Source organism: Canis lupus, chromosome 30 (assembly GCF_011100685.1).
Source record: "Canis lupus familiaris isolate Mischka breed German Shepherd chromosome 30, alternate assembly UU_Cfam_GSD_1.0, whole genome shotgun sequence".
Classification (NCBI taxonomy): Eukaryota; Metazoa; Chordata; class Mammalia; order Carnivora; family Canidae; genus Canis; species Canis lupus.
This window is the reverse complement of record NC_049251.1, coordinates 33,663,304-33,689,399: the sequence shown is the minus strand read 5'-3', so window position 1 is coordinate 33,689,399 and position 26,096 is coordinate 33,663,304. Positions and strand designations below refer to the sequence as shown.

The 26,096-nt window shown below is 56.3% G+C and overlaps 1 protein-coding gene and 1 long non-coding RNA gene across 10 annotated transcripts in view; one reads left to right on the top strand and one right to left on the bottom strand.

Annotated features, from left to right (window-relative positions):
- The window catches only part of PAQR5 (progestin and adipoQ receptor family member 5), a 70,120-nt gene extending 49,886 nt beyond the window's left edge, over positions 1-20,234 (bottom strand). Inside the window, exons 1-3 of one of the 7 annotated variants that reach the window (XM_038580830.1) lie at positions 20,144-20,225; positions 18,994-19,158; positions 17,230-17,298 (exon numbers count right to left, since the gene is read on the bottom strand). The gene's annotated coding sequence lies outside the window, so the exon portion shown is untranslated. Of the gene's footprint in view, positions 1-2,792; positions 3,093-5,435; positions 5,587-6,277; positions 6,444-12,539; positions 12,640-17,229; positions 17,299-18,993; positions 19,159-20,143 lie in introns of those variants that run through there. The other 6 variants (XM_038580832.1, XM_038580831.1, XM_038580829.1 and 3 more) reach the window with 6 other exon arrangements.
- A 665-nt stretch (positions 20,235-20,899) lies between these two features.
- LOC111093273 lies at positions 20,900-25,801 on the top strand. Of its 3 annotated transcripts, none has more exons than XR_005381382.1 (5): positions 20,900-22,131; positions 22,493-22,580; positions 24,038-24,107; positions 25,253-25,379; positions 25,636-25,801. It is a non-coding gene; the product is annotated as an uncharacterized LOC111093273 (long non-coding RNA). The 3 variants fall into 3 exon arrangements; XR_005381381.1 differs by having other exon boundaries at positions 25,581-25,801; XR_005381380.1 differs by lacking the exons at positions 25,253-25,379; positions 25,636-25,801 and adding an exon at positions 24,223-24,449.
- The last annotated feature ends 295 nt before the right edge of the window (positions 25,802-26,096 follow it).

Sequence of the window (26,096 nt, the reverse complement as noted above, 5' to 3'; positions counted from 1 at the left end):
GTTCTGAAACTGATACAGGAAATGCTGCATCAGACTATTCATCTGGACAAGATAAAACCAAAGAACTTTTTTTTTTTTTTTTTAAACCAAAGAACTTGAGGGCAAACCGGAAATGCTTCAGGAACAAGAACTATGGCTCCTTATAAATAAAAGACAGCAGTCCCTGAAAAAAAGCCAAAAGGCCTTGTCAGCGGAAAATATTTGAAGATATCTCACAAATCTATCTTCTCACCATTCCCCAGCTAGGGTAGAGCCAGGAAAAGTTTTTTCTAGAAAGTTTTGTAGGGGGAAAAAAAAAAAAAACCATACTTGAGACATAGTGATATTACTAATATACTTTTTTAAGATTCTGGTTTAGGGCAGCCCGGGTGGCTCGGCGGTTTAGCGCCACCTTCAGCCCAGGACGTGATCCTGGAGACCCGGGATCGAGTCCCACGTCGGGCTCCCTGCATGGGGCCTGCTTCTCCCTCTGCCTGTGTGTCTGCCTCTCTCTCTCTCTGTGTGTCTGTCATGAATAAACAAAATCTTAAAAAAAAAAAAAAAAGATTCTGCTTTAAAAAGGGATTAAACAGGGGCACCATGGTAGCTCAGTGGGTTAGGCATCTGCCTTTGGCTCAGGTCATGATCCCTGGGTCCTGGGATCGAGTCCTGCATTGGGCTCCCTGCTCAGTCTGCTTCTCCCTCTCCTGCTCCTCCTGCTTGTGCTTTCTCTCTGTCAAATAAATACAATCTTAAAGAAATCAATAAAAATTAAAAGCGATCAAATAATATTTCATCTTCAATTTTTCTTGATTGGATTTGGTGTTTTTGAAGTGTGTAAGCTTTCAATGTTTTCATTACTTCATTTTTGTTTATCTGTGAATTCAGGCTAGAACTATAATGTCTATTTTTATGAATTTTACATTCATCTTAAGGCATTATACATTTATATATTACACATTTACATATTTTTAATTATTAAATATTTGGTTTTACTGACTTAAAAATATTTTTAAAGACTTACTTATTTGAGAGAGAGCGAACGCGTAAGTGGCGGGGGATGGGGGCGGGGGGCAGAGGGAGAGGATCTCAAGCAGACTCCATGCCCAGCAAGGAGCCCTCCACGGGGCTCCATCCCAGAACCCATGGGATCATGACCTGAACTGAAACCAAGAGTCAGACACTCAACCAACTGAGCTACTAAAGGGGTGTGCCCATCTTAAATTTTTAAATACCTGCTTGTAAAATGTATAAAATACATGTAATGTAAAATAACATTTCAGTATTACAGGATACACAGAGTAAGAGGGCTCTGGCTCTTTCACTCCAGTGTAACTATCTCCACACATAGTCAAAGCTGGACTGATGGGGTCCGGGCATGTAGTATAGGGTTCCTCAACTCAAGATGCACCTTAGAACCACCTGGAAAGCTGTAAAACACACTCCTTCCCTGGGCCCACCATAGCTCAATTAAGGTAAGTTCTCCTAAGGTCAGCGAGGGAAGGTGAAGCCCAGTGACCACAAGCACAGCCCGAGTTGAGACTGCTGAGATTTCAGTCCATGATGAGAGCAGAGCCCACCCAGAGCTGGTCTGCCCTGAGCTCTGCAGGGTGAAGACCAGGGTGTCCGCACCTCAAAACTCATTGGCCTCCAAAATGGGTGCATAGACGGGTTCCTCCCCCACCCCCTTGGGAAAACCTAAGTCCCTGCGAGGTCAATGGAAGGTGAATGCAGGCCCTAACTGTCGGGGTCAAATGTCAGGCTGCTGGAGGATGCACGATCCCATCTTCACACTCTTCCCAAGCCTCTAATCTGATCAGAAACTTAAAGTCTGAGATAAGGCTGTCAGCCTGCAAGAGAGCCCAGACCACAGGAGGAAGGAAAGGGGAGGGACCCGGTGAGGATGAGGCACCCAGCACCTTCCCACATCCTGGGAAAGCAGGTCTGGAACCCCAGAGGAGGCCTTGCAGCCCCTGAGGTCAGAACTAAGACCCCCAGAGGGGTCCTTCGGGAGGCGGGCTTCAGCTCACACCACAGATGCAGTGCCGCCCGCCCCCCCAAGGGGAGGAAGGCCTTCTCCACGGACAGTGACTCCCCACCTGGAAATGTCCACGTGGGGCCCGGGGCACCTACCATGGGGAAGAGGGTGAAGCCAGAGATCGAGACAGGGGCCTGCAAACCTTCTTTCATATTAAGTCCCAAACCCAACTGTGCATCCAAAGAACCCAGAGCTTAAGGCTAAAAACATAGAACAGACCAGGTGAGCCCACCTGAGGCTTCCGGAGTCGGGACCCTCAGGGGGGGCCCCCTGGAAACCAGCCTGGTTATCAGGCTCCCACGCTGACTCCCAGGCAAGGCCCAGTCCTGGGATGACTGTCCTGAGCCTCTGGGACTGTCCACCTCCACGCAGCCTAGGTCCACATGGGTGACAAGGCACTCCAAGCCCAAAGTGAGCAGAAGCATGGGGAGCTGGGGACCAGAGGCGGCAGGGAAAGGTGGCAAGTGTGTGCCCAGAGGAGAGAGGCCAAGTGGGAGAGGGTTCAGCGATGGGCACCAAGGGAGGTGAGTTTTGGATTCAATTCCCCATTTCCTCGGGGTGTAGGTGCCCACAACTCGGTCCTTGCTGAGCAGGTTTAAGAATCCACGGCTGCCCTCAAGGAGATCCCTGCTTTCTGTGGAGACAGACACAGTGATAAAGTGTGAGGGCAAGAAAGGAGACCGACTTCTCGGCGGGGCCACCGGCCTCCGGGACACGCTCAACTCGGTGACTCACAGGTGCCTCGACGGCCACACGTCCACCCCTGAATCATTACCTGTCCACCCAGTCATCCCTCCGGATGCACTGCTCGCTCCCCTGCCAGACGTTGTCCATCTGCAAGGTCCCTGATGCCTCCCAGGAACCTCCCCGCAGTGCCCGACACGCTGGGGAGAGCTCAGGGGAGAATGTGCTCCACGGTGCAGGGTTGTTCAGAGAAGGGGCCCCCCCGGGTAGTCAGGGAGGGCTCCCCGAGGGAGGAAGCGGAGCTTGGGAGGGCAAGGGCCAGCTTGGGCAGAGGAGAGAAGGTGCCCCCCAGAGAGAGGGAGTGTAAAGCAGAGAGGCCAGGGCAGGAAAGCAGGCAGGGGCAAAGCGGTGGTGCTGAATCCAGAGAGAGAAGAGTGGGGGAGCAGGAAGGGGTGGGGTGGGGGGGCACGGGGAGCTGCCAGGTGAGCTTGGAGCCGCCTCCCTCCCCAAATTCCTTTTCACATGATTCGAGTTCAGGAGCCACTTTCCTCAGCAATCATTAACCCTGTACTTCCCACCCGGGGCCTGGGGGGGCTGTCAGCTGATCAAACTGGGGGAGAACCAGCGGGTGGAACCAGCGCCCAAAGGGCACAGCCTGCAGGTGCCAGCGCAGTGGTGGGTGGCAGCGAGGAGCCAGGAAAGGGTGAATGGGCAGGAGGAAGAGGTCTGCGTGGGGTGGGGGGGGAGGGGAGGGGTCCTGGCATGCGCCCCACACCCTCAGCTGACCAGAGGACACTGAAGGTCAGAGAAGGACAGAGGGCCCAGACGGGAAAGGGTGTGACTCCTAAGTGGCCCCACAGCCAACAGGAGCTCAGCTCGGCAGGGCTCTCCAGCACACAGGACACACACCATGGTTCCCACTGGTGACAGGGGAGTCGGGGCTCTGGAGTCAGGTCAACCCGGCTTTGAGTCCCAGGGCCTCTTTCGGCCTCAACTTTTCTCCTCTGTGAAATGGGTACAACGGTGATTTGAAGCCCCATTTATTGAGCACTTGGTCTATTCCAAGCCCTTCCGGGTATTGTACTGTCCACGGAATTTTCACAGTATATGGCCCTGGGGGGTGGGGGGGCACTTTTATAATCCCCCAGAGTGACTACCTCTCTGGTCTGTTTTGGGCACGACCAGGAGCCAGTGCGTAAGCATGCGGCATGCGGGGGTGTGCAGGGGTCCTGTGCCATCGCCATGTGCTGACGGAGGCCGTCCCCTGTCGGGCGGCCACAGCTGCAGGGCAGCTGGCAAAGCTGACCCTTCTCCTCGCCGGAATGGCATTTTTCCTGCTAACCCAATGTCAGAGGCCATACATCTCTGCTATCTGAATGCAGAGGTGGATTAAGAGCCCCAGTGGCTGACATGTGACACAGGTCATTATTCTAGCATCATGAGGCACAGGCTTCTTTCAAGGACCGAGGCAAAATGCATTATTCAAAAACCTCTGAAAAAACGGGAAGAACAGGTCCTTCCAGATCAAGCCCCCAGACCCCCCGCAGAGCTCGGGAGGGCAAACACCTGCTGCCCCCCAGATTGCCTCCGGGGCTCCAGCTGGCCTGGGCTCCTGCCCTGGGATCCACCCAGAACCCACCAGAACCCGCAGCATGGAGCTGGCAAGCAGGTGGCCGTGGGAAGGGGGGGTCTGACCTGGCCCTGAGCTCTGGGCCTCCCTTCCCGGCCCCGACAGCCCCTGGCTGGTGTGCAAACGGATTCCCTTTGCCCTGCGAGGGACACCAAGCCCCTACATGAAAAGTGAGAAGGAAAAAAAAAAAAGATCATTTTCATGCTTAAACCCCCTCTCCCGACCCGCGTCCCCACGGCGTCCCACAGGGCACTGCCGAGGTGGAAACACGCTTGGAATAAGGGTCTCTGGCGCCTTGGCCCCGGGCCACCACCTGCTTCGGCGTCTGTGTGAGGAGGTAGGAGCGTGACCCCCTGAACACTGTGAACTTCACCATTACAGATTCATTTGTTTGGGTCTCAGGAGGGAGGGCCTGAGGTACATTCTGGAACACTGGGGCCAGGGGAGGTGTCACGGGGATCAGCTGAAATTATTCGAGGCAATTCTTTTCCTCTTACTTTTTGTACCGAGGCCCACATCTTCCTCCCTGAGCCAAGTGAAGGGACCTCCACAACCACTGGCAGCCACGGCGCTCCAGGGGGTAAATCGGAGCGGGGACCCCAGCCTCGATGGGCCCGTCACGCCCAGCCAGTGGGAAGGAGCCCCAAGACCCGGCTCACGTCGGACCGAGCTGTCCCTGGGAGGCCCGGGGGACTCGGAAGCAGCCGTGTGACCTGCCCGGGCCTCCGTTTCCTACGGCAGCGTGAGCATGTGAGAGGTGACACGCCTGCCCGCAGCAGCAGGCACTGGGGAGTGGTGCCCAGGGCAGGCCTGGCCACCACCAGGTCACCCACAGAGGCCCCGGCCCCGCGTCCTCACGCCGGGGCCCCAACAAGGCTGGCTTTAATGGAACGAGGCCCACCTTATCAGGTGAGGGCCTTTCCTTTGAAAGGCAAACCTGGGGCCCTGAGACAACGCAGGGTGGGTGTCCCCACGCCCTGCTCCCTCCCATCTGGCCCGGGCTGGGCCCAACAGGCCCCTTCGCCCCAGGAATTCCCTTCCTCAGACCCCTCGTCTGCTCTTTTCAGACCCTCAAGGAAATCGTAAGGAGGTAAGTAAAGGCACCTCAAAGGCAAAACTTCTCTTCTCCAAGGAGAGACGCCAGGTGTGAGACCCAGACCAGGACGTCCAGCCGCAAGCAGGTGGCCGTGGGATTACACAGCAAGCTGGTCCCAGGAGAATCCAGAAGCCCCCAGTCTTGTTAAGCAACATTTCAACATTGAAGCGTCTGTTGGACTTGGAGGAACGGTTCAGGACATGAAAGATTAAGCCAAACCGGACTGGGGGGGGGGGGGGGAGGAAGGATGGAGGAGGAAGGGGGACGAAGGAGGGCAGAGCTGTCACTTTCTCCCTCCCACATCCTCTCTCCAGCCTCGCCGTTGAGCCAAGCATTTCATCCCCCTTCACACAATTTCCTTTTTTTTGGTCACTTACATTTTTCTTTCTTTTGGAGCCATCAGTCAGGTTCTAGAGAGGATATGTACCCCAAACGTCCAAGAACTGAATTACTGACATCCCACATTTCAGACACCGATGCCCTCGCCCCCGCCAGCACCCTCACTTTCTCCCAGCTGCAGCTCCCCACCTCTGCTTTCGGAAGGATGCCTGCCCCCCCCACCCCCCAGAAGCTTCACAGAGCCCAGATCTGGGGAAACACTGGTTTCCTGCCCTGGGGGCAAGCGAAGGGTACTGGGGAGGCAACAGACCCACAGTGGATGTTTCAAGGCCTCCCAGAAGGGCAGGGTCAGAGTCCATGCCCAGTCCACTGAGCTTGAGGGTCCCCAGAGCTCCCCTGCAAGCAGAGACGGTGCACCATGCACAGCACCCCCGCCCCCCCCCCCACACACACACACGCTGACGGAGTCCCTGGGGCTCCGCTGCCTCCTGTCCTTCCCATCCCAGCTCACCTGTCGACCCCAGGGTAGCCATCACCATCCTCCTGCCCTCCCAGAGGACTGACCCTCAACCTCCCCGCACTGACGGCTGCCAGAAACGTGGGGCCTCCTCGCCAGACCTCCTGTCCCCTCCTTTCCCCTCTGCCACCTTTTCCACACCCACTGTCTGCTTGAGCTCTTCCTCTTTCTAGAAGTCTGTTCTGCCCACCACAGCCCAGCTGGCTTCCCTTTATTCTGTGCACTCACAGCTGGGCCTACATAACACGTTGGTGAATCATTACACGGTGTCTTTCCTGGGGGGGCAAAGCAAATACAACACGATTCTAAGCCCCACGGTACACGGCCCAGTTCAGAGTTCATCAGAACCGGATAGGCGCCTGCCGAATATGAGATTATTGCCCCACAAATTCCACCCTCAAAAAGGTAAATAACTCTCCAGGCAACAATAAAGAAACCACAAGGTAGCAGGAGTAATTGCCAATTGTGTGCACGGGTTTATGAACTCCCTTTGGACTCGGTGTCTTGGGGCACAAAGGACCAGGATCCAGGCCAACATTATTAGAAGAGGCAATTTCTGGGGATCCCTGGGTGGCTCAGCGGTTTAGCACCTGCCTTCAGCCCAGGACATGATCCTGGAGTCCTGGGATCGAGTCCCACATCGGGCTCCCTGCATGGAGCCTGCTTCTCCCTCTGCCTGTGTCTCTGCCTCTCTCTCTCTCTCTCTCTCTCTCTCTCTCATGAATAAATAAATAAAATCTTTAAAAAAAAAAAAAGAGGCAATTTCTGCCCCTGATCCCCAAAAACAGATTCTGGGTGACCTGCGGCCGTGTGGGCCGGGCCCCCAGCAAACAACAGGGCAGTGCCACCGCCAGCCAGTCCACATTTGCTGCTCTGCTGGCCGTGTTTCGAAGGCTGTTTGGTCCTCAAGGATTCTCTCCTCACTTCAAATGCCACTTGAAACTCAGAACCAGCTGGCGGGTGTGGCATCTGACCCTGAGGGAGAGAAGAGAAGCTCTGGAAGACAGGAGGGGGTGTTCGTGGAGGAGGATGGGGGGGGCACCCGGCCGCCTTGCCACCAGCAGAAAGGTGGGAGCAGGATGCTGGTGGCGGCCCGGGAAGGGAGTGAAGGCAAAGAGCTGAGTTCACCAGGGACGGGCGGTGTTAGTGGACATCCAAGGGGAAGGGGCGGGCGGGTCTGCTGTCCTAGCAACAGTGGGGCTGGACCACCTGGCACCGTTGAGACCCTTTATCAGCAGCAGCCCCGCCCTGAACACCCAGAGGGAGTTAACACAGAGTCAAATCATTTCTGAGAATTAAGAAACTGCAAACAGTACCCCCAGGCCCCGCCCTGCATCATGGACCCTATTGCTTCTCCCTGCACCCCCCCGCCCCCCAATGCTCATCCCTGCCTCCTCTCCTATCTTTCTCTCCAGCCTCAGTTCTCACCACTGCCCACGCTGAGGGGCACACACTCCTCCAGAGACACTCCCCTGTGCCTCCTAATGTGCACCTGCCATCCCCACCTTGAGGCCTCTCTTCGTCTCCAGGCCACCTCCTCCAGGAAGCCCGCCCTGAGAGCCTGCTTATTTAACCACCCACCCATAAGCCTGCAGTCTGTGGACCCTCGTACTCTGTCCCTGCCCTAGGGCACTGCTGTCTCACCTGTACACACGGGATTTTAGTTTATGGAGGTGACCAAGTGACACACAGAGAGGCTAATGCCATTGAAAGAAGATTTTCCTTACTTCCATTTCCTGAGGGGGTGTGTGTTACACCACACGGGGCCACATGGAGAGGCACCAGCGCTGCTCAGGAGGCAGAGAGGAAAGAGGGGAATCACAGGCCACGGCCTTTATTAGGGGCTCCGTGGGGGAAGGCGAGGCAGGGCAGGGTGATTAGCTTAGGGCTGGCTAATTTGCGCGGTTCGGGTGGGCTTCGGGGCAGAGGGGTTGTTCCTAGTGGTCTGGTCTTTGGGCCCGGGTGGCTCAGGGCAGGAGACGTTGGTGTGGTGTCAGAGCAAGATAAAGAAAACTCCAGATCACAGGCAAGATCTAAGCAACTGCCGCCGTTAGGCTGGCCCCGGGACAACAGACAGACACAGAGCCCGGGAAAGCACCCCGCACCATCACCCGCTGCCCCCCCTCTAGCTGTTTCCAGGGCTTGCTAAGCCAATTGCTCTCCCCTAATACCACCATTCTCCTGCCCCTCTAACTTTCTGACACCTCGTCACACAACCCCATCCCTGGAGGCACTCAGCCGTCTACCCGGCAGCTTCCTCCCTCCCCATCAGCAGAGAGGAGTTTCCCAATCTGGAACCCACCCCAAGGCTTCCTCAGGGACCTCCACGCCGGGGACCGGCCACTCGTGTGACTCACTCCGTCAGCATCTGTAATTCTTTTTTTAAAAGATTTTATCTATTTATTCACAAGAGACAGAGAGAGAGAGAGAGGCAGAGACAGAGGCAGAGGGAGAAGCAGGCTCCAGGGGGAGCCCGATGTGGGACTCGATCCCGGGACCTGGAGATCATCCCCTGAGCCAAAGGCAGACGCTCAACTGCTGAGCCATCCAGGCGTCCCAGCATCCCCGATTCTCAAGAAAATAGCAACAACAGCAAAAAACTTGATCGACTGCAGGGGAAACACTTGTAATTGACATTCTAGACAAAAATACTAGTTTCCTTAATATGTAAAGATCACCTGCGATTCAATAAGGTGAAGACCAACAACCTGACAGAAAGTAGGCAAAGCAGGGGCACCTGGGTGGTGCACTCAGCTGGGCATCTGGCTCTTGGCTTTGGCTCAGGTCATGACCTCAGAGTCATGGGATCGAGCCCCACATTGGGCTCTACACTCAGCGCAGAGCCTGCCTGAGATTCTCTCTCCTCCCCCTGTTCTTTTCCCCACCTACCCCCTGCCCTGCCTCAAAAATAAATAAATAAATCTTTAAAAAAAAAAAGAAGAAGAAAAGAAAGAAACCAGGCAAAACAAATGAAGGCACAGTTCCCAGAAAACACAAGTGGCTCTCACGTGTGTTTGAACATGAAAACACGTTCAACTTCATTCACAGCCAAAGAAATGCAAATTAAAACTCTACTGAGAGACTATTTTGTCTTCCAGATTGGCAAATATCAACAAGTTTGGTGACACTTCATGTCCAAGGGCGTGGGAAACGAGCAGCCTCGTACATTGCTGCAGGGAGGGTATCTTTCTAAAAATTCGATGGAAAAAATAAATAAATAAATAAATAAATAAATAAATAAATAAATAAATAAATAAATAAATAAATAAAAAAATTCGATGGAGGGCAGCCCCAGGTGGCCCTGCGGTTTAGCGCCGCCTTCAGCCCAGGGCCTGATCCTGGAGACCCGGGATCGAGTCCCACGTCGGGCTCCCTGCATGGAGCCTGCTTCTCCCTCTGCCTGTGTCTCTGCCTCTCTCTCTCTCTCTCTCTCTCTCTCTCTCTATGCCTCTCATGAATAAATAAATAAAATCTTTAAAACTAATTAAATAAATAATAAAATAAAATAAAAATTCGATGGAGAGCACTTTGCTGATTGTTTTTTTTTTTTTTTTTTTTTGCTGATGTCTTTCAAAACACAAATGCACACACCTCTGGCCTTTTCATTCTGCTTCGGAGACTTTATCCCACGTGGAGCCACCTACGCTGCAAAATGACTAGAGCACAAGGTGACTCAGTGGGACACTGGGCGTGAAGTCCAAAAGACAGGAGATTTGTTAAATAAATGCTGTGGCATCCATACGCTGGAATATTCTATAGCCCGAAACATGAAGCAGCACTGTACGTACCCTTCTAGAAGCACACCAAGACCGCTACGTGGGAAAAGAACACAAGGGGGGCTGCGGAGGGCGTATACCGTGCTACCTACCACTCGGGGAGAGCGAATCTATACACCTACGTTCTGACTGACGCAGGGAACATCCCTGGAAGAGCATGCACGCAACAGGTCGAGTTGCTTCCAGGAAGCGAGAGCTCCAGGAGGCCAAGGGAGATGGGGGATGGAGACTTCGCACAGCCAAACCGTTGCGATTTTTGAAATTCTGAGCCGTGCACATTTATTTTCTGAGAAAGAAAGGTGGGAGGTGGCAACAAGCAGGCTAAATCAACAAAACAAAACCTCCCCCCCCTCCTCCCAAACCCACTTCCCTTTCTGGCTCCCACATTCTCCTCTCACCTCTCCAGACGGGCTTTTGGTGAAGCTGCCAGCGGCTTCCCTCCGGCCCTACTCCCCAAGAGCCTGGGCCTGACCTGCTGGGCCCGCCCCGGCCTCCTGGATCACTGGCCTCCTGACTCCAGGGGGGCCACCTGGCATTTCAGGCTCGAAATGCCCCCACCCACTTTGCAGCAGCTACACCCCCAAAACCCGCCTCCCTGGGTTTCCATAGACCACCCAATGCTTCTGTGCCCCTCTGGGAAGTCCTCCCCAGTCTCTCTAAATGGTGGGGCTCACTCCTAGGTCCTCCTCTCTGCTCCTCTCCTCTTGGCCCATATGGTCCCCGTCTGCTACCTCGTCCACCCCAAGGGTTCGCGCATCACCGGTATACACGTTACTCCCAAATGCATATCTCCAGCCAGGCCTGTCTTCTGAGCTCAGGGCCCCACATGGGTCCCCGGGGATCTCCAACCCAATATGCTCAAATGTCACTCACCAGCTTCCAGCCAGTTCCATCCTCCAAGTCAGAAAGGCTTCCTCGCCTTTGTTCCCTTCCCAGTATCTCTAGAATCCAGCCACCCTCTTCACCTCCACCATGGCTCCTCTCCCCAACTACCCCCCACGCTCTCTCCCACCCTCAGGGGCCTTTGCACATATTGTCACCAGTGCCCTGAACACTCTCCCTTCTGCTCCCCACACCTGCTCCAGACTTATCTTAATTAATTCTTCATATCTTCTAGAACTTGGATGAATATTCCTTTCGGCAGCCTTTCCTAGCCTCCGGACCAACGGATGTCAACTAAAGATAATTTCTGTCCCCCCTGGGGGAAATGTCTAGAAGACATTTTTGGTTGCCACAAATGGGTTGAGGGCATATGCGGCTACTGGCATCTAACGGGTAGAGGCCAGGGAGGCGGCTAAACATCCTACAACGTACAAGACAGCGCCCACGACCAAGAATGATCTCGTCTGAAACGTCAGTAGTGCTAAGGGGAGAAACCCTGCCCTAGACCCAATCATGTCCCCATGACACACTTTCAAAACACTCCACTTGTCCTGCCGATCACCTATCTCCAATGTCGTTAAATGTTGAACTGTGCCAAGGTACTGGCCAAGTTCCATTTTCTAAGCTTTACAGCATGAATAAATGAATTCAAGTCACTGGCTCCTGTTTATCTTGAGATCTCCACTCCCAGGGCCTCGCCTCCAGCGCAGAGATTGATTGTCTGGATTGATACGTAGTAGACAGGGCCGGACCTGTTTCAGGTAGAGGCCGCTCCATGTCCGGGGTCCCCTGTGACATCCCATGGCAGTCCTTTCCCTGGCCCCTCAGCCAGCTTCCCTCCTTGTACCACAGCTCTGCCCACACCCCCCACAAACACACACACACACACACACACACACAGACCTTCGTCCCACCCGTCCTAAGGGAGCTTTGAGGCCAACTGGCCCTTGCTTACCCTTTCAGCATCTTGCCAAACTGGCCACCCCCGCCCCCGTAAGCTGACCCAGGCAGTGGCACCACCATTCACCCAGCCACCGAAGCACAAACCCAGGCACTGCTGTGCAGCACATCCCCCCGCAGACCCGCTCCCTCCACGTACCCCAGTGCGGGTCAACCAGACTGGGTGACCAGTTTTGTCCCGCTGGGTTCCTGCTGAAGTCTCTTTCCCTCCTGGCACACCTGTGACACCACTCCCTGCGACAATCATCTAAGACACCACTGGCCTGTGTCACCTCCCGATTAAAAACCCCTTCCAAAGGGGCACCTGGGTCGCTCAGTCCGCTAAGCATCCGGCTCTTGATTTTGGCTCAGGTCATGATCTCGCGGTGGTGGGATCGAGCCCCCGGATGGACTCTGCTCAGTGCACAGTCTGCTGCAGATTCTCCTTCCCTCTCCCTCTCGCTCTCGAGTGCGCTCTCTCTCCCTCTCCCTCTCAAATAAATAAATAAATCTTTATTTTTTATTTTTATTTTTTTATTTTTTTTTAAATAAATAAATCTTTAAAACAAAACCAAACCAAAAACCCTTCCATGCATCTCACAGCCCATAGGTCGGAGCCCAAGCCCCCCAGCCCGGTCTGAGACCCTTGGTGCTCTTACCCTCTCCAGGGCCTCCTCGCCAGCCGCACCCTGCTTCAGCCCCGAGCACACACACCACACTGTGCTTTGTGGCACCAGTTAGGCTTTCACCTCCCTTCCCCTCCCCTCCCCTCCTCTTTGGTCCCTTCCCCTCCCTGCCCTCCCCTGCCCTCCCCACCCTTCCTCTTCCCTCCTCTCCTCTCCCTAGATGCTTGGATATCTCGTGTCCGTCCTTCAAATCTAGCTCTTCTACAACAGCACAGTGATTCCTCAGAAAGTCAAACACAATTTCCATATGATCCAGCAATTCTACTTCTGGGAATATCCACAGAAGAACTGAAAGCAGGGACTCAAACGCATACCTGCACACCCATGCTCCTACGCAGCACTGCTGACAACAGCCACAGGTAGAGGCCACCCAGAGGTCGGGTGGAGGGATAAAGGTGAATGGATAAAAATATGGGATATTCACACAGTGGAATGTTACCCATCTTCAAAAGGAAAGAAAATCTGGGGCGCCTGGGGGGCTTGGTCGGTTAAGCATCTGACTCTTGGTTTTGGCTCAGGTTGTGATGTCACGGAGGTGAGATCGAGCCCATGGTGGGATCTGCCTTCAGCGGGGCGTCTGCTTGAGATTCTCTCTCTCTCTCTCTCTCTCACCCACTCTTCCTCTGCTCCTCCCCCCATGTGCTTGCTCTCTCGCTCTCATTCTCTCTCTCTAAAATAAATAGGGACGCCTCGGGGCTCAGCGGTTGAGCATCCGCCTTTGGCTTGGGTCATGATCCTGGGATCCTGGGATCAGGTTCTGCATCGGGCTCCCTGTAGGAAGCCTGCTTCTCCCTTTGCCTGTGTCTCTGGCTCTCTCTGTGTCTCTCATGAACCAATAAATAAAATGTTAAAAAAAAAAAAATAGGGCAGCCTGGGTGGCTCAGCGGTTTAGCACTGCCTTCATCCCAGGGCCTAATCCTGGAGACCAGGGATCGAGTCCCACACCGGGCTCCCTGCATGGGGCCTGCTTCTCCCTCTGCCTGTGTCTCTGCCTCTCTCTGTCTCTCATGCATAAATAAAATCTTAAAAAAAAAAAAACTAAGCTAAGTGAAATGAGCTGGACACACGAGTTCATGGGGTACCTAGGATAGTCAGATTTTCAGAGACAAAAGCATGAATGGTAGTTACCAGGGGCTGGGGGATGGACGAGATGGGGAGTTAGTGTTTAACGGCTATAGAGTTTTAGTTAGTGTTCAATGGATGCAGGGTACCAGGGTATAGTTGTAGCTGCAATTACAGGCTGAATCTTTGTCCTCCCTGACAGAAGGCTTCTGTAGACCGGGACTGCCTTTAATTCATTCACTGCCCCAGCCCACCGCTCAGAGCCACCTACAGGCCATCAGTGAGGACGGTAAGAAAAGGGGGTCAAGAGGTTTACACTTTGGGGGCCCCAGGGTGGCTCAGTGGTTGAACCCTGCCTTCTGCTCAGGGCGTGATCCCGGAGTCCTGGGATTGAGTCTCACATCAGGCCCCCTGCCTGGAGCCTCCTTCTCCCTCTGCCTGTGTCTCTGCCTCTCTCTGTGTCTCTCATGAATAAATAAATAAAATCTTTAAAAAAAAAAAAAAAGAGGCACACACTTTGCAAACACAAAAGAAAGAAGTCATGGGGACATAACATACAGCATGGTGACTACAGTCAATAATATCGTTGTGTGTACTGGAAGGCTGTCAAGAGTAGATGCTTTTTTTTTTTTTTAAGCTTTTATTTATTTATTCATGAGAGACACAGAGAGAGAGGCAGAGACACAGGCAGAGGGAGAAGCAGGTTCCCTGCAGGGAGCCCGATGGGGGACTCGATCGATCGCGGATCCTGGGACATGACCCGAGCTGAAGACAGACGCTCAACCGCTGAGCCATGCAGGCGTCCCTCGAGAGTAGATCGAGAGTAGATCGTAAAAGTCAACTTGGAATGGGGACAGATGGCAACCAGATTTACCGTGGTGACCCCCTTGCAGCGCCCACAGACACCAAATCATGACCGCGTACACCTAAAACCACTACGATGTTACGGACCAATATACTCAATCAAAAAAATTTAAAGGAAAAAGAAGTAACAACCCAGTCATTTGGGTTAACAGTATCCCAAACCTCACAGCCTGTTGCTGACAAAGATTTACCTCCAGGATTCATTAACAACCCCCTCCCGCTCCTGGAGAAGAAACATCTTTCCCCTCCAGTCAAGCAATGAGGTCACAGAAGGGGCCTCTGTGGACAAAGTTAATAAACAGCTAAGTCAGGAGAACAAACAAAACCAAATCAGGGCCGGGGGTGGGGGGTGGGGGGGTGGGGGGGTGGGGGGGCAGGCTGCATAGCCCTGGAGTCTAACACCACTGGGCTCCGCCTCTCCCCATCTGCCCAGCGGGTGGGCTGATTCACTTCCTATGTCGTGTCCAGGGGCAGGAGGCGGGAGAGGGGACAGGGGCCTGCGGAGGAGGAGGAGGACGGGCTGGGTCCTGAGGGCGCACACAAACCATTAGTCACTGGCCGGAAGGCTGCTGACCTTAATGGTGTGCTGACCACAGGCCTGTCCCCCCCCCACCCCCCCGCCCCACCTTCTTATGTAACCCAAGGTCTGGAAGGCAAAGTGGACTTGGCCTTGGTGCTCAGCAAGACGCAGCAGCCCAGAGCCTCCCTTCCTCTCATAGCTCACGTCTCGCCCTACAAGCCCCTGGAACCCTACCCCCAGGCTCCTGGTGCATGCACAGCCCATACTTCTAAAACAGGGGCTAGCAAAAGGAAATGTGTGTCCCCCCCACTCTGCCGCCCTGAGGGTAATCTCATGGGGGTCTTGAGGGATCATCCAACCCAGGGGTTCTCAGCCAGAGATGATTTTGCCTCCGGGGGACATTCAGCAACATCTGGCGACATCTTTGGCTGTCAAGATGGAAGAGAGAGAGGTGGTGCATCTGGGGTCCCGTGGGTAGGAGCCAAGGATGCTGCTGAGCATCCCATCACGCACAGGACAGCCCCCATGACATAGAACCCTCTAGAAGAACTATCCCAGACATCAGCCGTGCTGAGGCGAGGAACCCTGATCTAGGCTGAGCTGTCCCTCACAGATGAGGAAACTGAGGCCCAGGAATCGACTGGGCCCAAGTTGCACTGTGACAAGATAGTACCAGAACCAGAACCCAGTTCTCTGGAACTCCCGGGTGGCTCAGTGGTTGAGCGTCTGCCTCTAGCTCAGGGCGTGATCCCGGGGTCCTGGGATCAAGTCCCACATCGGGCTCCCCGCAGGGAGCCTGCTTCTCCCTCTGCCTGTGTCTCTGCCTCTCGCTGTGTGTCTCATGAATAGATAAATAAAATCTTAAAAAAAAAAAAAAAAAAAAAAAAGAATCCAGTTCCCGCCAGCCACACCAGCCTTCAGCTACCAGGAGTGCAGTGGCCAACCCAGAGGCTGGCAGCAAGCTGGTCGAGGGGCCGAATGTGGGAGCGAGAGATCGAGAAGCCCGTGATGGCTGGGCTCTGTGCCTCCAACGGGTTCCCAATCATCCCACCAAGGCCAGCGTGGCCACAGGGTTCCCGTATAATCAAAGGGGAAGAATGTCTCACGGGCTGTGGCGTGCCCAGGCATCATGCCCGTCTGACACCTAAGCGGCATCCACTAGCCCCATGTCCACAGAGCACGCTGGGGGTGGCCCTGGCCTGCTTCAAGGCCAGGAGCGAGGACAGCTCTGTCAAATAAACCCTGCCTCCGAGGACACAGCGCCGCTGTGCAGGCATTACACCTTGGATCACTGCTTGGGGGGACCCCACCTCTTCTCCTAGATCCTACAAACGATTATGTCGCACCTGTTGGCTTCTCACTGCCGCCTACGTAATTCCAATATAATGTCTAGAGTCACCCCCGTCCTCTCCCCCAAGGAACCAGCACCGTGTCCCCACCCGTGAGCCAGGCACCAGGCGTCAGAGCTGAGAGGGCAACCCCATCATTGAAGAAGGACTGACTCACATTATGTCACAACAGTAGTACTTTTCCACCCCTGTTGCTGAAAGCCACCAGACTTGTGGCGATGGCAGTGATAAGAGAAGGCCAGGGGTCAGAAATGCATGAACTCCGTCTCAGGTCTGGGCCTCCTCCACTCCAGGGCGATGGAGCCCACAGGGAGCAGCTGGGGAGCAAGGCCGGGGGGAGCTACAGTGGCTGGGGACACAGGAGTCACCACTACACATTCATGGCTTCCGACAAGTGTTACACGTGTTCCCTCTGCCTCCCTGTCCCTCCCTCCCCAATTTTTCCAAGCAGCCGGTAAACACCTATACATCCTTGGAGGCACAATTTCTGGGTGTCTCCCCCCAACACCAAGGCCCAGGGGCATTCCCACTCTTAACTTGGCAAACCGCAAAGACAACGGGCAAGGATTTGGGGGTCAGGAGAGGGGGAAGTAGCCAAAGCTCCCCACGAATCCACTGCGTGGGCCTGTACAAGGGGAGCTTCCTCTGTGAGTGGCCAGTGGCCCGCCATCCTGGCCTCGGGACTCTCCGTCCGTCCGTCTGTGGCCTGCTGGGTGGTCGTGCCTGGCAACCAGCTAACGGTTATGGAGCGCTCATCCTCGGTATTACAAACGTAACCATCCCCCTCCGAGCAATCAGGAAAGAGGGCAGCAGCTACATTTCCCCCCCGAGTGTGAGGAAATGTCCCACCTCCCCCCTACACCCTTACCAGCTGCCTTGGAGAGTCTTCATGCCACACCTCTTCTCCAGATGACCCCATAGGGTCCCAGGCTTTTGCCTTAAAACACAGATAAAATTCCTTTGCTGAAAAGACAGCAGCTGGATGAAAGATGGGGGGGGGCGAGGGGGGCTGAAGCCGCTTGGTGCATGCCTCGGCGTGTCCCATATTTTTGATCGCATGGAAAGTTCCAGCTTCTACGGCAGACCATCCCCTGGACCTCTACTCTACCCCCACCGTCGAGAGTTTCTCCACCCTGCGTATCCCTACACCTGTGGGTCCTGCAAGGAAACCACTCTTATCAGATTCCTAAGTGAGGCCTCAGAGCCCCAAGCTTCCGCCAGGACCTTGGGCAGAATAGTGTCCTCACTCTTCCGGGCCCACACAGCTGGTCACACCTTCTCAGCCTGGTTTGTTATCCCTGGCCCAGTGATCTGGAGCTCCGTCCTTTCCCCCAGGGCTGCCAGGGGGCCCGGCGTTGGTTCCCCAGTGTCCTGGGAAAGGGGCACCGTGTTCACCACTAACCGAGGAACTGCCCACCTCTGGAGAGCAGCACTGCGAGTTCTCTTTTAGCGATGGGGTCTAATGGGGAGCACTCCTCCTTGGCTCTCTCAGATCATCCTATGTTGGTGGCCGTCTGCTCAGCCGAGGAGCTGCCCTTCTATGTGTCCTGAACATTCCTCCCAAGGCAGCTCTTAAGCACCTCGAACAGCCAGGCGTAGGAGACAGAAACCAGGCTAAAACAGCCAGGATATTAGACGGCGATAAATAGTATGGAGAATAGAAGGACACGACCTCTAGTGCTCTTCCAGCTCAGATGTTCTGAGTCTAAAGCTCTTCCTCTACTGGGTTCTTGTGAAGACTCGGGAACTGGCAGTAGGAAGCTGGGCAGGGACGTACTACGTATGTGCAGGGACAGCTGGTGGTAGGACTACCTACGCTCTCACCGGCCTCTGCCAGGGAACAGAACTGACCAACTCTGAGGGCCCTGGTCTGTCCTGAGGCCAAAGCAGCCACCTGGGTCTGCTGAGGAGTTCAGGGGTACGGGGTTCCAGGCAGGGCCTCAAAAGGCTTCAGGGCGCTGCCATGGAAAGTCCTATACCCCTTGCTGGGCTTCCCCCACTAGACCGTGGCCTTGAATGAGCCAGACACTAACCATCTCCACCTCAAGGGACTCTCAGACCCCTCTGGTCTCCCCCTCCTGGAGCCTTCCCCATATGATAGAAGGATTATAAACGCCCATTTTCCACCAATTTTAGCGATTTCTCTTCCTGTAGAGACTGTTTTTGATCACTGAACACTTCCTGCGAACCTACTGTATGCTCAGGAGAGGGCCAGCTCTCTGAGGGAGACCAAGATGCGTGCATGGTCACTTCCCGGGCTGAAGGCACAGCCCACGTAGGGAGGTCAGGTCAACACACATGCACAGAAGCCTACAGAGGGCCCTATGGATCACTCACTCATGAAATCACGCAGACTCTCTCGTGCCTATGCTACAGATGAGGAAACTGAGGCCCAGAAAAGCAAGTTCTCTGCTCTCAATCCATGGTTGCCCCCATGAACGGGTAAGGAGAGGGACGAGCGAAGCAGAGTCACGGTTCCAATAAGATTTCCTGGAGAGCTGGGTAGGATGCTGGTGCACATGGGACAGGGCCCTCTGGCTCCCCGGACAGGGCCACGCTGGGCACGTGACCATCTCCCTCTGCTTCTCCTTGGCCTGATGGGAAGCGGGTCTGGGGTAAAGGGAAAGCCTACCTGTCTGGAAAAGCACATGGGATTATGGATGTGCTCGCTGATTTAGAAAGCATCGAACTGCCGCAAGTGGGTAAGGATGTCAAGACCCCTCGGTGGTGGTGGGCACCTTTCCAGTCCAACCGTTCAGAGTACTTTCTTTCACTGCCAAGGGCACAGATGTGTCGACTGGAAAAGAATCCCTGTCGTTGAAGGTGAACTCATTCAGTTCTGTTGCGCACCTCCCGCGAGCCAGGTGAGCCAGGTGAGCCAGGTAAGCCAGGTCCCGGGGCTAGAGGGGTGAGGCCCCTAAATGGGCGCCTGCCTGGTCCTCCTGCGGCCTACAGCTCGCCAGGGAGGAGCGCGCTGAGCACTTGTACTTCTCCGCGGAGGTGCTCTCTCCTGAACCACCTCTTCCAGGAGAAGAACCTCAAGGGGAGAAGACATGAACCCCAGCAGAAAAATGGAGAACCAACCATCCGGCTCTCGGAGACTGCAGTTCAGATCTACCACTTTTTCCCCAGCATATTACCTAACCTCTTTGAGCTCCCCCACCCCCTTTTTTTTTTTTTTAATTTGCAGATGGAACAAGACCCAACTGCCTCACTGGTTTATTGTGGGGAGGAGATGAAATCAGGGAGGCGTCCCCTGGGCGGGGGCATCCTTCGCCCCCAGGCGCGCGCGGAGCAGGGCCCTCCCGGCAACCAAGGCTGCGGGCTGCGCGCTCGGCTCACCCTGGCCGCGGGGCGGGGGCTGCGGGGCTCTGGGGGTCCAGGGGGGTCCAGGCCCGCCGTCCCTCCCGCGCTCCTCTGCCTGCGGCTCGGGGGCCTCGAGGGGAGCCCCCGCGGGGGGCGGGCGGACGTGCCGGGGTGTCCCCGCGGCTGGGCACCCACGCCAGCACCCGGGAGACCCACCCCGCGCGCGGAGGCCGCCCCGGCACGCGCACCCCTCCCGGCGCCGCGGGTCCCCAGTCTCCTCGGGCCGCCCCGGGGGCGCGAAGGTCAAGGTCCCCATCGCGGGTCTCCGCGCAGGGCCTGCGGGAGGGCGAGACGCGCATCCCCCGGAGTCCGCGGCCCCCGCGCGCCGCCCCGTCTGCGCACCTGCGCTCCTGCGCGCCCCGGGCCCCGGCGCCCGCTCCCCGACGGCGGCCCCCGGGAGTCCCGCGCTCGGTTACCTGGGCTCCGGGGGTCGCCCGCGGCCGGGACAGTCCTCCGGGGCCGCCGGGGCCCCCAGCCACGCGGGCGCTGCACCTGGCCCGGCCGGTCCGCGCGCCTCCCCGCGGGTCCCGCCCCCGGGGCCCTCCGGCGCAGGGCGGGGCGGGGCGCGCCGGGCCTGGGGGGCGGGGCCGAGGGCAGGGGGCACCCCCACACCCCACACCCACACCCCACACCCCCGCGCCCGCCCGCGTGCCCCCGACTCCCGCCCCGCGCCCCGCCCGCCGCCCGAGGCGCCGCAGCATCCGCGGCAGGTGCAGTCGCGAGGGGCGCACGGGCCCTCCGGCCCCTGGACCCCTGGGCGCGCCCCACGGCCCCCACCCCCGCTCCGGGTCCGAGGGCGGGCAGCCTGCCCTTCGGAAGAATGCGCGGGGTGGAGCCCAGGGAAGGGAAAGAAACAACAGGGTACCCGCAGCCCCACCCCGCCCCGCCTCCCGCGCCCGCCGGCTCTCTCCGGAATGCCCCTGCCCTGCCCAGCTCTGCCAACCTCAGCCTTGCCCAGGGCTCCGCTTGCTTCCCGGCGCTGGAAGGCGCTGGGCCTGGCTGTCTGCCACTCAGTGGACACGGCGAAAGAGTTGAAGGGACACAGGGGACAAAAAAAAAAAAAAGCAACAGCCACGCAGCCTGTGTGGTGGCTACTCCCAGGTGCTGAAGGGACAGGTTGCAGCTACTTCCTGCCTGCCCACCCCCCCCCCCCCCACACACACACACGGGAATTCTGGAAAATGCACCCTTTGGATAAAACTTCCAGACTGAAATGGGGGTTGTCCTTCCTCCCCCTCGCCCAGGCTTCCTGAGTCCTCTCTGCTTCCCGCCTTGGGGGACACAGTGGAAGGGGCACGGGCCTGGGAGCCCAGAGGCCTCCACTTAGCTCTGTGACCTTGGACCGGTCTCTATCCCTTTCTGAGCCTCAGTGTCCCCATTTGCTGCAGTGGATTATCTCTAAGGCCCTTTTTATGGATACCGAATTGTGCTATTGGCATCTTGTGTAGGTTTTCCTGTAGCTTCGCCTCATAAAGGAGTGAGTGTATGTGCACGGGTCTCTGTCTAGACTGTCCTTTCAGGTGTAAGTTCTCGAAGGGAAGGGACGAGGCCAGGCAATCAGGCAGCCAGCCTGTGCAAAGCGGAGCTTGACAAGACTGATCAGCGTAGGGAGAGCGGATCCCAGCCCCAGCTTTGGCTGAACGCGGAGTGGCCTCGGACAAGTCCCTCGTTAATAACCCAAGGGTTTGGGGGACTAAATGACATAGGAGATGTGAAGCCCTTTGAAGGGGAAGGCAAGGCAAGGGGCTGTGTGCTTTCTGATGTCATCTCTTGATGCCTGTGACAGTGATGGGCTCCAGAGGCAGAACAGGGTGTGAGGTGTTCTGTGTTCCCCACCCTGCAGAAGCTGCGCATGCAGGGAACAGAGACAGCCTCTGCACCCCCCTCCCCCCGCCCCCCGCAGGCTCCTGCCTGCTGCAGGGCTCTCAGGGACTGAAGAGGGAAGATTAAGAGTCTCCCAAAACCTGAAGGAGGGTGGTTTGTGGATTGCTCCTTAATTCAGCAGCATGTCTTGGCCAAACACCTGGTTGGCAGGTGCCGCAGCCCGACACGTCTGCTGCAGGGAGAGGAGAGCCTAGCCGAATGGCAGAACAGGACCCCCTGGAGAAGGATGTGGAGCGAAGAGGGCTGCTGTGGAGGCATACAGGGAGGGCTTTCGACCACGTGGAGAAGAATTTAGGGAGTATTGGGCTCAACACCCCTCCAGAGGGGAGGAGTGATGTGCCCAAGATCACACGGTCAGCAAAGGTTGCGGAGCTAGGACTTGAACCAGGAACGTCAGGACTCTGTACAGGGTTGGGGACCCAACCTGTGCGGCTCGAAAGAACTGGAAGCATGGGAAGGACTGGGAATGTTCCAGTGACTGAGAAGAATATTCTAGCCCAGGAGGAGGAGCTGAGCCAAGGTACAAAGATGGGGAGAGAGAGGAGGGTGCCAGAGTCCCAGGGAGGTTGTGCAAAGCCAGGCTGGGAACTGCAGACCTTAGAGGATTTTGAGGCCACACCAGTTGGGAAGGTAGAGGCACAGGACATTTCCTGGAGAGACACCGACCCCAAATTACCCCATGAGGCAGCAGATGCCACGTCAGGAAGGCAGTGAGGTGACATGGAAAGAGCACCAGTTTTTCTTACCTGTAGGGTGGGGGTGGGGGGGTCAGAATCTTGTCCCCTGCAGGGTTATTGTGGTGACCACAGATTGCATTTGGAAGTGCGCTGTGCGCTACAGAGTGCTGAGCGAATTAAAGGTTTTGTTGTTTTCTCTTCAAGGACCTCAGTGAACATTTGTGGAACTGACCCACGCTGGGCTGGGCGCTGCCTCTCTTCTTGGCAAGGAGAAGATGGGCCACAAAACGGGGTGCGTCTGCAAGTGATCAGAGGGACCGTGGGAGGGGAAAGACAAGGGCTTGTCATTCAAGTGTCAGTTCTCCCTGGGACACTTTCACAACACGATGCAAATACCCTTTTGGGGAAGACGGTTCTTCTCCATCCATATGCCTTGGAGTCTCTCACAGCTCCCCTTGCCCTCCCTGGCACCTGGGTGTGCAGGATGCCCAGCGTCAGAAGTCCTTCTCCCAGCCAGGAGCCTACTCCGCAGGGGGCTGGCCAGCTCCTCCTGGAGGGGCCCAGATCCTCTGTCCTCTTTGTCCCAAAGGCCTCATCAGACAGCAGGAACCGTGCACCTGCCCTTCACATCAGGACTCAGGCGCCTCGTGCATTCTCCCTCCTCTCACAGCCGACCCTCACTCAGCTCCCAGGTTCTGTCCCTCCCCTCGGGTCCCCTGAGATGGAATCTTCAGGCCAGGCTTATGGCTCCACTTTGCAGATGAGAAAACTGAGGCCACAGTCAGGGAGAGGGGCCAGCACTGCCCAACAGCACCTCTGGTAAAGCTCTTTCCTTGCCTCGTCGGGACTGGAAGTATTAGGCTCGTCCCATGGGAGAAGAAGTGGTCCTCAGGGGCGCTGCGTGATCGAGGACTCCAAGAGCTCCCCTTTGGGCCACTGAGATCTGCACCTTGGCCTCCTAAGGTGGTCTGAACAGATCACCACAGATGCAGTGGCCTAAAGTCGCAGAAATGTACTCTCCCGCTATCCTGGGGGCTACAAGTCTCAAATCCAGGTGTCAGCAGGGCCACACACTCTTCGAAATTTCCATAGGACACTGAGTCTCTTCCAGTTTCTCGGGGCTCCAGGAGGTTCCGGGCTTGTGATGGCACGACTCCAGTCACACAGCCTTCTCCCCTGTGTCTCTGTGTCCTCTCTTATTTGTATAAGGGCTCACCACTGCCTTCAGGGGGAGCTCATCTCAAGATCCTTAACTACATCCGCAAAGACACTTTTCCCCAAATAAATTCAGTCACAGGGACTGGAAGTTAGGACACGGTGTTGTCTTTTTAGGGGATGCCGTTCAGCCCAATACGATGTCTTTCCTCCTACTGGGGACCTTGCACGGTCCCTCAATTTCTCACCACCTCTCAGCTGCCTGGCAGAGGGACTCCTACGGCATGTTGCCCCACTAGGTTGTTTAGGGAGGAGATAGGAGGCTATAGCCACGTGGGGACCTTGCTGTGGGGGTGAGTTGGGGGACTCACCTCCTTTGGATTCCTGTCCCAGCACCTCCCAGTCTGCCTATTGCTGTTTCAACAGCACCCTTTGTGCCTCTTTCTCTAACGCCTCTCCACTATGGGGTACCTATGGGAGAGATGCCCTCTAGGAGGACGTGCTCACTGCGCCCTATGCCCCAGCCTCTCTGCTAATGCCCGGCCCGACAGCCACCAAGCTGTGAGGAGTGACAAAGCTTTGTATTCCTTACAGAGATCTCAGCCGCCCAGGCGACCCCTCCCCAGGTGTGGATGCGGTCCTCAGAGCAGGATCGAGGGAGCTGGTGCGTGTGGAGGGGAAGATGCTGAGAGGGGAGGAGGGTGACCGCCCCCTTCCCTCGCCCGGGCCAGGGCCAGGCCACAGGACCATGCTTAGGGCCCGCACTCCTGCCTCCCCAGGGGAAGACCACAAGGGCTGTCATCTCGGGTACCTGGAGGAAGCCCCAGGCTGCCCCGCCGGGTGGGGTTCTCAGGGCCAGGATCCATCAAGAACCAGAGAGTCGGGACCCCTGGGTGGCGCAGCGGTTTGGCGCCTGCCTTTGGCCCAGGGCGCGATCCTGGAGACCCGGGATCGAATCCCACATCGGGCTCCCGGTGCATGGAGCCTGCTTCTCCCTCTGCCTATGTCTCTGCCTCTCTCTCTCTCTCTCTCTGTGACTATCATAAATGAATAAAAATTAAAAAAAAAAAAAAAAAAGAACCAGAGAGTCTGGAAGGGCCTTCTGGGTCATTTGACCTAAGGAGTAAAGATGCTCAGGGAGAAGCAGCAGAGACGCCGTGGGGGAGCCCCACAGACCACTGGTGTCTCACACACGAGCGTCCTAGGCCAGACCAGATCTGTGCGGCCGCCGGGGGCCCGCAATCCTCTATACAAGGGGCTTGGGCCACCCCGGTTTGCAAGGGGAGGGCGACAGGACTGCAGCAGCAGAGAAGTGCACGGATCTGTTAGGGTGGAGGGTGTCTTTGGGTGGCTGGGCGGGGGGCACACATGGAGATGATAAAGGGGATTAGCCCCTGCCCCCCAAACACCATCATAACCCACAGTAACCTCTGTCTTCTCCTCGTGGCCTCAGAGGGCCTCTGTCCCCGCATCCAAAAATGCCCTACCAAGAAAATGTAAGATCTAATCCAGTGGTTCTCAGTCCTGCCAGATGTCAGCACGAGCCCCCAGTTGAATCCAAATCTCTGGAGGCGAGGCCTGGGGCTTCTTGAAGGTTCCCCAGGTGGTTCTGAGGAGCAGCCAGTGTGGAGAAATGTTAGTCCACCCCCTGAGGGCTGCCTGACACGCGGTGCGCCTACAGTGTGTCCTCAGCAACCTGCCCGCAGTGCCCTGGGTTGGGCCCAGTGCGTGGCAAATACCCACCCAGATATGGGGGGGGCCTGCCTGCCGGCTCCAGCGCGCAGCATGCTGGTGTGCTTGCCCCAGCAGAGACTGAGCTGCACTTCCTACCTGAGTGGGGGGCCACCTGTGCACATGGCCAGCGCTTCCCTGGGTTTCTCCTTCTGCTGTCCCCCTGAGCTCCATGCACCAGGTGTGGACGCAGCACCTGCTGGAGGTGAGTCAAGCTCTCCAGGAGGAGTGCAGGGGGATGGGGGGCCTCCTCCACTCAGCCCGGGGTTATCTGCTCTCAGTCCGAGGCTGCAGCCTCTCCTCCAGGACTAACTGCCTTTAAGGACTGCCCTCCCCACCCCAGCAAAGGCCCACTGCCCCGCTGAACCCGGAGACCCCTCCTCCCCGACCCCCAGCTCTTTCTCAGCCCCCAGGTCCCAGTTGTCTGCAAGCTCCAGGCAAAACCTGGACTCTCTTTCCAGAGCCACATGCCAACGCACCACCTTTGACACAGCAGTGCCCCACCTGAGAGTCTACCCTAAGGGAATAACCCTCAAAAACTGAAAAAGCTGGGCGGCCCCGGTGGCTCAGTGGTTTAAGTGCCACCTTCAGCCTGGGGTATGATCCTGGAGACCCGGGATCGAGTCCCGAGTCCCGCGTCAGGCTCCCTGCATGGAGCCTGCTTCTCCCTCTGCCTGTGTCTCTGCTTCTCTCTCTCTGTTTCTCATGAATAAATAAATAAAATCTTAAAACAAAAACTGAAAAAGCTCTTGGAACAAAGTATTTCTGAAAGCAGGGAACTGGAAGCAGCTGGGGAGCAGCAGCACGCCCATTGTAAAAGCTAATTGTGAGCACGATTGCAACACCGGGAATCGCTAAAGATACAGCGTTGAGTGCAAAATTGCATTGGGCGGGAGTTCAGCGGTGGAAAAGTTGTATATTT